Genomic DNA, 12,386 nt, shown 5'->3' on the forward strand with positions numbered 1-12,386 from the left:
AGAAATTGAGTTCTATAAATATATATACTTCAATGATCATCTATATGTTTTTCTCTCCTACATTATTAAAGACTTCCATCAATATATATATATATATATATATATTATTAAGAGAGTGAATGATCTTAAGTCTAGAAACATTTCAGCTCACTCAAATGATTCTTAAAAGAAAGAAAATGTAAATGCTTTTAAAAGAATTTGAGCTTCAAATGAATCATTTTCTGATTAATATTTCAGTACATTTTCTCAAAGATTAAGAGGAAGCATAACTTGTTCTTGAAAGATTAAAAAGAGTGATTGCTATAAATTTTGAATAATTCTAGATCACTCTACATTCTTGATATCATAAAGTTTCAGTTTTATTCACGTTTATCATTAAAATCTGAAATTCAACAAAAGAAAAGAATGATTAAAGAAGAATGCATCTTTTGAGGGGGAGCTTTAGATATTCAGTATCTTATCCTATAGTTACTTTAATGCATACCTTGAATTTTATGGATTGATTTTTGATGAACCTCCTTATATTGCAAGACTTGCTTTAACTATATAATAAGTTTATACCTTGAGATGAGTTCTATAAAGGTTGTCTTATCTCAAACCTTGAGTCTTATGAAAATAAGCTGAAACTTGTAGAAAATATATTTTTTTTGAGATTGACAATTTTACTGAACATTATCTTCAAATTCTAAACACTTAAATGGAATGATCAATTGAGGGGGAGAAAGAAAATCTTAGAAGGAGAGATCTTATGGAACTTAATCGCATAAATCTATAACTAAAGGAGAGAGAAAGCATACTAAATGAAAAGTGATCCTAATGCTCTCCAATATGTATCATCTGAAATTTAATCTGAAAATCTTTATGATACACCTTGAGGCTTGTTATTTGGTTAATATATCTTATGCATAAATCATGAACCAAATTGCAATTCAAATAGTTGATCTTAAGAGCCTCTAACTTAATGAAAAAGGGGGAGAATAACATGTTGAATTTTTTTTGAGTATCTCTTAGAAAATCTATTTTGAAATTCACTAATGAGTCCAAATTGGCTTGCTCTTTAGAACTTAAATTGTGTGCCAATTCATATTTTTTATGTATCAAATTGTGCTTATTTTCTAAAAGAACAAAAGAAAGTCTTTAAAAGAGCTCTGAGATGAATCATAAATTGCATGAATTCATATTTTGGTATTTGTGCCCCAATGCTCTTATTATCATAAAAGAACCTTGAAGTCATTAAGAATTAATGATCCAACATGATGATATGTCTTTCAAATATATAAGTTTTGATCTTTTATTCTGAAAATCAATTAAATTGCTCTCATGTTGATAAAATACTTAATAGATTGGGCAAAAGGTCTTAAATGAACAAGCTTTCATACTTATTAAAGAGAGGTTAGATTTCCACTCATGTGTTTCCTTGAATATCATTTGTGGTACTTCTTGTATTAACCTAAGGAAGATTCCACCTATACTTGACTAGAAAACTATCTGTGGTATCAAACTAGAAAACTTCTTGAAATCACATTCGATGTGTTCTGCTCTGAAATTATCCACTACCAGAAAACACGCGTATAGTGACGGAAAATTAGTGACGGACCGTTATCAGTTACTATTTGTGACGGATTAGTGACCGACAGAAATTTGGTCACCGTGGTGTAAACTTAGTGACCGTTTAGTGACAGACCGGTCACAGAATGCGCGGGTAGGATGGGCGCCAAACCTTAGTGACCATCATAGTGACGGGGTATCTGTCAGCAATATGATAACCAAAATTGCAACCAGACAGTGACAAATGCAGCCGTCACAAATATAGTAACCCTAGTATTTATAAATTTTTAAAAGATTATTTTTGGCAGTAACAGATTATTGACAAAAATTTCTGTCACCAAATTTAATTTTTAATTCCAAAAATATTAAAAATATTATTTTTGAGTAAACCTAAATTAAAAGAAAAAATAAAAGGAGGAATATCCAAAATGAAACTAAGTGTGCCCGCCGTTCCGCCCAAATTTCTTCGACAATCCAAATTCCAATCGCTCTCTATAAAACTCAAATTTCTTCTTCTCATTTTAAAATCTCATGGTGTCGGCCATGACCCATTTGCACCCCTATTGCAAGTTTCCTGCTTTATAGAATTTTTTTACCATACTTTATAGTTCAAAAATATTTTTGCCTTGCAAGTCCCATCCAATCAGCCTTATAAATAAAAAAAAAAATTGATATGAAATTTGGCTTGCAAACCGATTTAGCCCAAATCAGCCTTTGGCTTGCAAACCGACTTAAATAAAAAACCCTAACCTTTCCCTTCCCTTCCCGTCCCGTCCCTAGTTGAGAGCAGCCGCCGCCCCCCCCCACTCCCTCGCCCCCCCTCCCTCGCTGAGAGCTAGCCGTCGCCGCCCTCCCTCGCTGAGAGCCGTCGCCCGCCGCACCCCCTCGCTGAGAGCCGCCGCCGCACCCCCCCTCCCTCGCTGAGAGCCGCCACTGCCTCCCCTCCCTCGCTGAGAGCCGCCGCCGCCGCCGCCCCCGCCCCCCCTTTTCCCTCGCTGAGAGCCTGATAGCCGCCTCCTCTCGGTGTCGTCGCCTCTTCAACGACCGGCCGGCGGCTCTTCGCGTCCTTCTCCCCCGGACGGCAACCTCCGCGGCTCCGGTCACCGACTCACAACCTCCCCGGACGGTAAGAGTTTTCTCCTCCTCCTCCTCCTCTTCAAGCTCGATCCCGGTAGATTTTGCCCAAGCCCGGAGAGAGAAAGAGAGAGAGAGAGAGAGAGGTGGTGGGGCAGCGAGAGAGCTCGGAACAGTGGGAGAGTGGGGAGTGGGGACAGTGGTTTTGTTTTAGTTGCCACTGCAGGGTAATGGAAGCAGTTTGAATTTTCTGACACCTGAGAATTCTTGGTGTTGTGGAAACTCAACATTGAGTTGAAATTTCAGCACTCTAAATTCTTTGGCTCTGCTGAGTGATGATTACCTTTCCAGTAAAAGAATTATATAATCAGCAATTAGTTTATTTTAAGTCATCTTAAATTCTTCAAATTCCGCCAACTAAAAATTCACATTCTAGAGTCTTACTGCTGAGTTGAAATTTCCGTGCAGAGAATTCTTAGTCTCTGCTGGTTTCCCTTCCAGTAAATGAATTATATAATATGTGTAAATTAGTCTAAGCTGTATGTAATACAACCAAGGTCTTGCACGTTCTCAGCTGAAAAATCTTCATGAAATTTCTTGGGAGCCTTGTCTATCATATTTTTTTTTTGATAAATATGATACGGGCACTTTTTGCTAAAATAGACGAAAGAGAGGAGGGATACCAAGTTGATAGTTTCTTCAATGGTAGAATAGAGACAGACCCCCCACCTCGTCGACTGTCTGGTGAGGAGTTGAAAAATATGATCTCTGCTTTGCCTAATATAACTTTTGGTTTGAAAGCTCCTAAGCACACCATTCCTGGATTCGGTAAAGATCATAATTGGGTGAAAAGGAGCATATTTTGGGAGTTGCCCTATTGGCATACACTACTTATTCGACATAATTTAGATGTCATGCATATTGTTCGGAATGTGTTTCTCAATATATTTTACACTTGTATGGATGTAAAAGGGAAGACTAAAGATAATGTGAAAGCAAGGCAAGATTTGGAGTTGTATTGCAAGCGTCCTAAGTTGAGGATTCAATTTGTTAATGGAAAGCTAGTTAAGCCTCCAGCTTCCTATGTATTGTCCAAAGACCAAGCAATGGAGGTCTGCGAGTGGGTGAAAGGGTTAAGACTGCCTGATGGATATGCTTCAAACATATCGAAGTGTGTTAACCTGGATGATTATAAGTTTTACGGGTTAAAAAGTCACGATTGTCATGTTTTCATGCTGAGATTGCTTCCAATTGCATTCCGTGAAGTATTGCCAGCACCAGTGTGGGATGCATTGACAGAATTAAGCTGTTACTTTAGAGATTTATGCAGCACAACTTTGCGTGTCCAAGATATGGAGGTTCTTGAGAAAAATATTGTGGTAACTCTCTGCAAACTTGAGAAGATATTCCCTCCTGCATTTTTTGACTCAATGGAGCACTTACCTGTTCATCTAGCTTATGAAGCTAAGGTTGGGGGGCCCGTGCAGTACAGATGGATGTACCCCTTTGAAAGGTAACAATTTCTGTAAATCCATTAATATAGTTTCTTTGTATCCATTAAATTTGAGAAATTAACATATTAATCTTATTTATAGGCTTATGCATGATATAAAGCAGAAGGTAAAGAATCGAGCATCGATTGAAGGTTCTATTGTCGAGGCTTACATCATAGAAGAAATATCAACTTTCTGTTCGCATTATTTTGAGCCTTCTATACAAACGAGGTTAAATCAAGTTCCCCGTAATGAAGATGAAGGGGAGTTTGATCTCGTGGATCGTCTATCCATTTTTACTCATCAAGGTCGACCTTTTGGAAAACCTTCTGCAAGGCATTTGATTACTCAGGAGTTTAATGCTGCTGAGTTATATGTTCTTCTTAATTGTGTGGAGGTTCAACCTTTTGGAAAGTAAGTTACACAAGTACTTAATTATAATCATGCTTAAAAATGCATATGGAGTACAATATATGTGATTATAGCTTTTGTCTTGTAGGTATTTTGATGATTATATCCGGCAATCTTGTCCAAATATAAGCCAAATTGATTTGGAAAGACGACGCGAAATGGAGTTTCCGGCTTGGTTTAGATCATATGTGAGCTGTAAATTAATAAATATAATAATAAATTAGACTTTCACTTGATTTATTCTTACGATATTATTTTTATCATGCTAGGTTAATGACAGTAAAAATCATGTTGATGGGCGCTTAAAGGACCTATCATATGGCCCTGGGAATAAAGTTAAATGTTATAAAGGCTACTTTGTGAATGGGTACAGATTTCACACCAAAGAATATGGAAAGGATAAAAGAACCTTCAACAGTGGTGTGTGCATTAAGGGAAGCAGTTACAATGACTTTGAGAGTGACTATTATGGGATGTTGGTTGACATTATCGAGTTAGACTATTTTGGGATTGGTAATAAAGTAGTGTTATTCAAATGTGACTGGTATGACAGAGATAAGGGTATGAAAGTGCATCCTCAACATGGCCTCGTTGAGATCAATTACAAACTAAGACTTCCAACCAATGATCCGTTTGTATTAGCTCAACAAGCACATCAGGTGTTCTATACTGGTTACCCAGGTAAGAAGAAGAATCGAAGATTGTGGTGGGCAGTAATTAAGACAAAAGCTAGAGGTAGGTTCCTTCCTAGTGGGACAGAAGAAAATTTTTCTGATTTTTATCAAGAAGAAAACTACAGGATTCCTACCCCAATCTCGATGACAGATGAGCTTGATGACCCAGACATTTTGGTTGGTGTTAATAGAGATGCAGAAGATATTGATGCAGCAGAAATTGAGTTGACAACTAACCAAATGGAAGAGGATCTTGAGGATGAAGAAGAAGATTTTGAAGATGAACAAACTGAGGAAGAGGAGCATGAGGCTGAGGAAGATTAAAATACAACATGCATATTTATGAATGCTAATATAACTAATTTTAGACTTATAAATTATAGTTGTGCAGACATGAGAAAGAGCAAAGGGAAAGCAACAGGTCCACTGATTGTTCTTTACTTTGATTGAATTTGTTGACATTTACATTGTGAAATAACTATAACTTTTTATTGTTGTGCAGTTATGGCCAAGAAAAAAGGGAAAGCAATAGGTAATGGAAAAGCAGCTTTAATACTGGCTGCTACTCAAGTTCCTCCTCAACCTCCTAGGTTGCCTGAGCGTGTCGAGGAATGTCATGATGATGATGATTACATTCCTGATGGGGACATGATTGAAGAGTTGGATGCAAATGAAGAAATAAATGATGAAGAAATGAATGGTGCAGTGCAAAATCATGAGGATACAATGAATGAGGATCAGATGAATGATGAACTTGGAATTGATCCAAGACAGAGCAATGGCCCAGAACCAACCCTTAAAGCCCCTGTTGATGCAAATGGAAAAGTGATTGTTAGGTGCAAAAGAGGAATGTATGAAAATATCACTTTCTTATATCACTAATTTGAATTTATGTGTTTGTTGCATTTAAAGTATTTAATTTATTTTCTAATGAATATTTTTTAAATTGCAGGTTTCTTGATTATGAGGTCAGTCACAAAGCTGTTGCTATCATGCGCCAATTTTTTAATGGTCCGTGGTTGTCATGGAGGGAGGTCCCTACACATGCTAAAGTTGGAATGTGGAACAAATTTGAGGTGATGTAATTAATTTATATTTCTTATCATTAACTTTTGCCCTTAACAAATAGTAAGTCTGATTACTTGCGATCTATATATTGTTAGGAGATACACACAATTCTTCCAGGACAATTGCATCATGTGCATGAAGTTTGGAACAAGCATTGTCAGCGACGATTGACAACCTCATTAGGGAAGGTCAGAAGCCAAAAGCTTCTGGAAGCAAAAGGAGATTTAAACAAAGCCCGTGATAAACCCCCTAATTGGATCTCTAGAGAAAATTGGAATAAGCTAATTGATATTTGGATCTCCCCAAAATGGAAGAAGAAATCAGAAGCCAACAAAAATAATAGAAACACCATGAAGAACGGTAGCATCTCTAAACACTGTGGAGGATCAATCACATTTGTCAATCATGACGAACGATTGGTACATATCTTTATTCAATTAGATTTCTATAATAATTTTTATATTATTGTTCAGTCATCTTAAATTAGCCCATTATATGTTAATGAATTTTTTCTTTTCTCTTTTGTAGAAATTAAAGTTAGGCAGGGAGCCAACAATAGTTGAATCTTTTAATCGGACGCATAAGACAAAGCAAGGCATGGGAGGATATGTAGATAAGAGAAGTGAAGCTGTCATGGTAAGTATAATTTTTTTATGATTCATAAATATTATTGAGCTTGCTCATGTTTATCTCTTGTTTGATCCACCATAATGTTTTTCTCTTCTTTTAAATCAACTGGCAGGCAAAGTATTCAGCTGAATACTCCAAAAAATATGGTGATGCCTCCACCTCAGATGCTCCTCCACGTGATTATGACTTGTGGTTTGAGGCAACTGGTGTCCCAACTCATGGCCATGTCTATGGCTTTAGTCCCCTAGAGGATCTCACTGGAATTATTGGGCAATCATCATCTGCTTCCACCTCTACAAGTCAAGCTCCAGAGCTGTACACTCATGAAGACCTTCTACGTATTCTTGAGCAGGAAAAGAAAAAATGGCAAGAGGAGGTTCTTCAAAAGATGAGAGAAGAGATTGGCTTTGGACCAAGGCATGCAGATCGGAGGAGTAATGGTGATTCTGGTTCTGCTGATCATGCTTCATTATAATTGTTTTTGCCTTAGATGATAGGTCTTTGCATTCCTAGGAGGAATGAAATCTCTGTTGATCTTTATGACATATTTTTAGACTTTGATTTTGATGGATTCAGGACATGTTGATGCCAATTTTGAATGACATTTAAAATGACTTTTGCGTAATGTTGAATGCCTTTGCTATTAATGATATTATTGTTATTATTATTATGTGCCAATCAATGTACCAAATGTACCAGGTTATTAGATTGTGATCGGTGACCAAATTTTGGTTACTAAATTGTTTACCAACTATTCTGACGAGCAGTCATAAACTTAGTGACAGGATTTTGGTCAATAAAAATTGATTTTGCTCAGCGCGTTTGTAACCAATTAGTGACCGTAAACTTATCACTAGGTCAGTGACGGGATTAATGACAAATGTAGTGACAAAATGTGTGACCATGTCTGTGACGACTAAATCTGTCACTAAAGGTCGTGACAGATTAGTGACCAAACTTGTGACCGCATTCTGTGACAAAATCAGTGACCAAGTTGCCTTCGTCACTAACTCCGCAACTGGATAGTGACGGGAAATACATAATTTCTTAAATATTTAATTCTTGAATTTGTAACGGCTTAGTGACGGCGGTTCAGTCACGGAGGTTAGTGACGGGAATCGCCGCCGTCACGGAGAATTTAGCGACGCGTGTTTTTGTAACGAAGTCAGTGACGGGAGCTCCGGTCACAAATTCCATATTAGTAACCGGAAACACGGTATAGTGACGGAAATCTCCGTCACTATACGCGTGTTTTCTGGTAGTGATCTTAATTGGCTCTGATCTATGCTCATTAATCTGATTCTAATATTATTGCATTGAGTTTTATGATTCATATCCTTGCAATAATTTGACATGCAAATCAGAGTACAATAAGAAAAAGAAATATTTGAGTATTCTTATCTTTGTGCTTAATGTTTCACTATCTTTTTGATGTTGTCAAAAAGGGAGAGAAATATCTAAGTATATGCTCATAATGCTTTGTGTTTTGCATTGAACACCAACTCAGCTTAAATTGAAATATGTTGATTGTGTTAAGCTGATTAAATCTAAAGCATTATCATGAAGTATGTTTTAAATATATATGTTTTCTACTTCATGCAACTTAGCTATGTATTACTTCTAGAACACAATATATTTTATATTGCATATACTCCAAGTTTTGTCATCATCAAAAAGGGGGAGACTGATGACCCAAAGATTGATTTAAAGATTGATTTTGATGATCACAAAACCTTGAAGTATAAATACTAATGTTTGTGTTGCAAGAAGAAAGATTATTTATTTTGCAAGGAACATAGCAAGTTGGAAGAATTCAAGAAGGCCTCCAAAGCTCTCAAGAAAAGTTAGAAGAAAGCCACACCTCATTGGCCCAAGATTCAAGTTCAAAGGCTTCAATTTAGAAGAGCAAGTTTTAAGAAAAAATTCAAAGGAAAGGCACTCGAGTCGACTCCTACAGTTCCGAGTCGACTCCAAGGAGCAACAGACAGCCGGACAGAAAGATTCATCTCAGAACCTGTCAACGAGTCGACTCCTGAAGAGCGCGAGTCGACTCCGATGCTTGCCGAGTCGACTCCTAAGGAAGCAAGAGTCGACTCCCAGAGAAATACAAGGCAGAAAAGTCAGAGAGCAGTTTTCGGGTCTGAGATTCGAGTCGACTCCAGTGGAACGCGAGTCGACTCCGATGGTTGGCAAGTCGACTCCAAAGAAAGTGAGAGTCGACTCTCAGAGGAACACAAGCAAAAAGTCAGAGAGCCAATTTCAGACACTGAGAGCCGAGTCGACTCCCGCAAAATCCGAGTCGACTCCGAGGCAGCGCAACCCCAAAGACAGAAGACGGCATTTTCGTCTCTGAGAGGCGAGTCGACTCCAAGACAGTTCGAGTCGACTCCAAGACAGTTCGAGTCGACTCCAAGGCAGCGCGACCCCAAAAGACAGAAGACTATTTTTTGGATACTGAGGGCCGAGTCGACTCCGAGACAGTTCGAGTCGACTCCGAGACAGCACGAGCCAAAAGACAGAAGCTCGGGAGTTCGGACTCTGAGCACCGAGTCGACTCCCAGAATTTCCGAGTCGACTCGAGTAAGCAAAGTTGAAAAATGCATCCATGGATTCCTTGGGATGAGCCGACTCCAAAAGTGCAAGGTCAGCTCCAGATTTTGGCGAGTCGACTCCGGGTTAAGTCGAGTCGACTCCCAGTCGAGAAGACCACTTTAATTCAAATCTGGAACAGTTGCCGAGCCGACTCCAGAAAAGCATGAGTTGACTCCTGCTACAGCCGAGTCGACTCCAGATCGCGCGAGTCGACTCCGATCCCAACGGGAACTTTGTCAGGAGTTGCAGACTGTGCACAACGGCTCTATTTTTCTCTCTAACGGCTAGATTTCTGGTTCCACGACATGTAAAGCTATAAAATCAAGAGGAGAGCTAGGGAAGACGGTATGGAAGTGGGAGAGAACATTTAGGAAAAAGATTCCAAAGAGATTACACGGAAAATCTCCCATAAGCACAAAAGGGCCATTCAAAGTAAAATAGAGAGAAGAAGAGCATCCAAGTGAATCCCAAAGCTTCCTCTCCATCCGTGTGCTGCCTCGGTGATCTTCTACTTTGGGCAAAATCAGAAGAGGGTCAAGTAAAGAAGAAGCCGAGTTCCTCCATCTACAAATTTGTTTGAGGGCTTCTTCCCTTTACTTTACTTGTTTATATTTGCTATATTCGCTTATTTGAGAAGCTTGTACTTGATTTAAACTCTTGCTCTAAATATCTTGTAACTTGATTCAATCAAGGGATTGAATCAAGGGGTTAAGGTTTGTTGGTGAGCTAAAGGGAAAAACCAACGTTGTAAGGTTGTGGTTGGTGAGCCTTTGGAAAAACCAACTGGGTTGATTGTGAACCCGGAAAACAATCGTTGTAAGGTTGTGGTTGGTGAGCCTTTGGGAAAACCAACTGGGTTGGATTGTGAGCCCGTGAAAACAATCGGGTGGTTCTAGTCGGTGAGCCTGGGAAAACCGACCGAGTTCGTTGTGACCTCGTAAAACAACAAGTTGGGTTGTGAGCTTGTAAAACAACCGGCTGTAATCTGTAGGATTATAGTGAAATTCCCAAGAGGTCTTGGGGAGTGGATGTAGGTGCTGGGGTGCACCGAACCACTATATGTTTGTTGTGTTTGTGATGCTTTTTGTCATTGTCTATCTTGCTCACTTACTTACCTAGATAAATTGCATGCTTAACTCTTATCAGCGCATCCTTTAGTTGCAAGCATATTAAATTTACTTAATCAAGTCTCATTCGATAAATCAACCTATTGCTACGTTTAAATTCCACTATGCAACTATACAACTTAGCATAATTAATTGAAAAGTGTTAGAAGTAGCTTAAAAGTTTTATAAGACCCAATTCACCCCCCCTCTTGGGTTGTATCTACTGGGCAACAGAATGAAATGCTTCCTTCGTATAAGGTTGAGCTTCTTAAAGTTATTGAGGTAAAGAATTGAATTTGCTTACTATCACAATTTTATTTTTTTATTTAACATTGTTATAACATTTTTTAATTACTTTGGTGTAGAAAAAGTTTTTGCTCCCGAAAGAGAGCCATGATTGGGTGCTGAAGTCCGTCAACCACAAGTGGAAAGAATATAGGGCCAAGTTAAAGGCGGACTGGAAGCACGATGGTATGACAGAAGAGGAGGTTGCTCGTGTTTGTCCTCCTGATGTAATCCCTCAACAGTGGAGGGAGCTTGTCCACTATTGGTTTTCCGAGAAAGCTCAGGTTGTATATATTTTTTCAATACCTTAGATTATATTCACTAATAATTTAGATTACAAATTTATATTGTTTATTCTTTTTTTGGGAAGACATATTCCAACATTGGTAGAGCTGCACGAGCCTCTCAGACTGTTCCTCATACTTCAGGCTCGATGAGTTATGCTCGACGTAAAGCTGAATTCGTAAGTTTTTTTGAAACTATTTTAAACTGTTCTATCATATAGCATATATCATGATAACTAGCTTGCCAATATACCTTTTGTTGTAGATGGATGATAACGGAAGGGAGCCTGGTAAGGTGGAGTTTTATAAAATGACTCACACCCACTGAGATGGCAGTTTTGTTCGGAAGGAGGCAAGAGATATAGTTGTATGTATTCATCTTTGAATCTTTCAACGATATTTTTATTAGTTCTATTATTGGCATACATTAATATGACTTTTTCTTTTGAGAGATATAGGACAGAGCAACAACTCTTATTTAAGAGCGCGTCGGGGAGTCATCATCATCCGACGCGACCAGTCATGTCGAACTCAGGTGCTCGCTGAATTATTGGGCCCAGAGCATTATGGTAAAGTGAGGGGTTATGGCGTTGGAGTTACCCCCACTCAGTTGTCTGCGGTGGGCATGTTTACAAGAAATGCTGGAGAAGGCAGGAGCAATGCAAAAGTTAGTAAACTTCGGGCAACAATTGAAGATATGAAGGATCGCCATCAGGCAGAGTTGGCGGAGTTGAAGCAGAACCAACAAACTTTGTAGTCTCAGCTTGAGTATATTTCATCTATGTTACCGCGATTTCTTCCTCCTCAGGTAAATAACTATATGTATTCGATGACTTTACATAATTATCACTTATTTTGCATGAGTTAATGATTTTCATATTTCTAACTTCTAAAGTTTTTTTTTTTTTTAGATTCCTGATACTTAGCTCGTAGAGATGATGATGGCGCTAAATCCGGTCCGTGATACTTTTTAGACTATTATTTAAGGAGTTTTATATGTATCTTTCTTATATTTTTCAAATTACATTGTAATTCTAAACTTATTATGTAAATTTCATCATATATGACAATATGAATTTTTTGAATGATCTTAATGCTTGTTTTGATGTAAATGTAATGCAAGTTCATTTTGCTATAATATGTATTTGTTTTTCCTTTTTTAAAAAAAAAAATCCACTCCCGACGCTTTAAAGCGTCGTTAAAAACCCCTCTGGCCCGCCC

The sequence above is a fragment of the Phoenix dactylifera genome, unplaced genomic scaffold (assembly GCF_009389715.1).
Source record: "Phoenix dactylifera cultivar Barhee BC4 unplaced genomic scaffold, palm_55x_up_171113_PBpolish2nd_filt_p 001327F, whole genome shotgun sequence".
NCBI classification, from domain to species: Eukaryota; Viridiplantae; Streptophyta; class Magnoliopsida; order Arecales; family Arecaceae; genus Phoenix; species Phoenix dactylifera.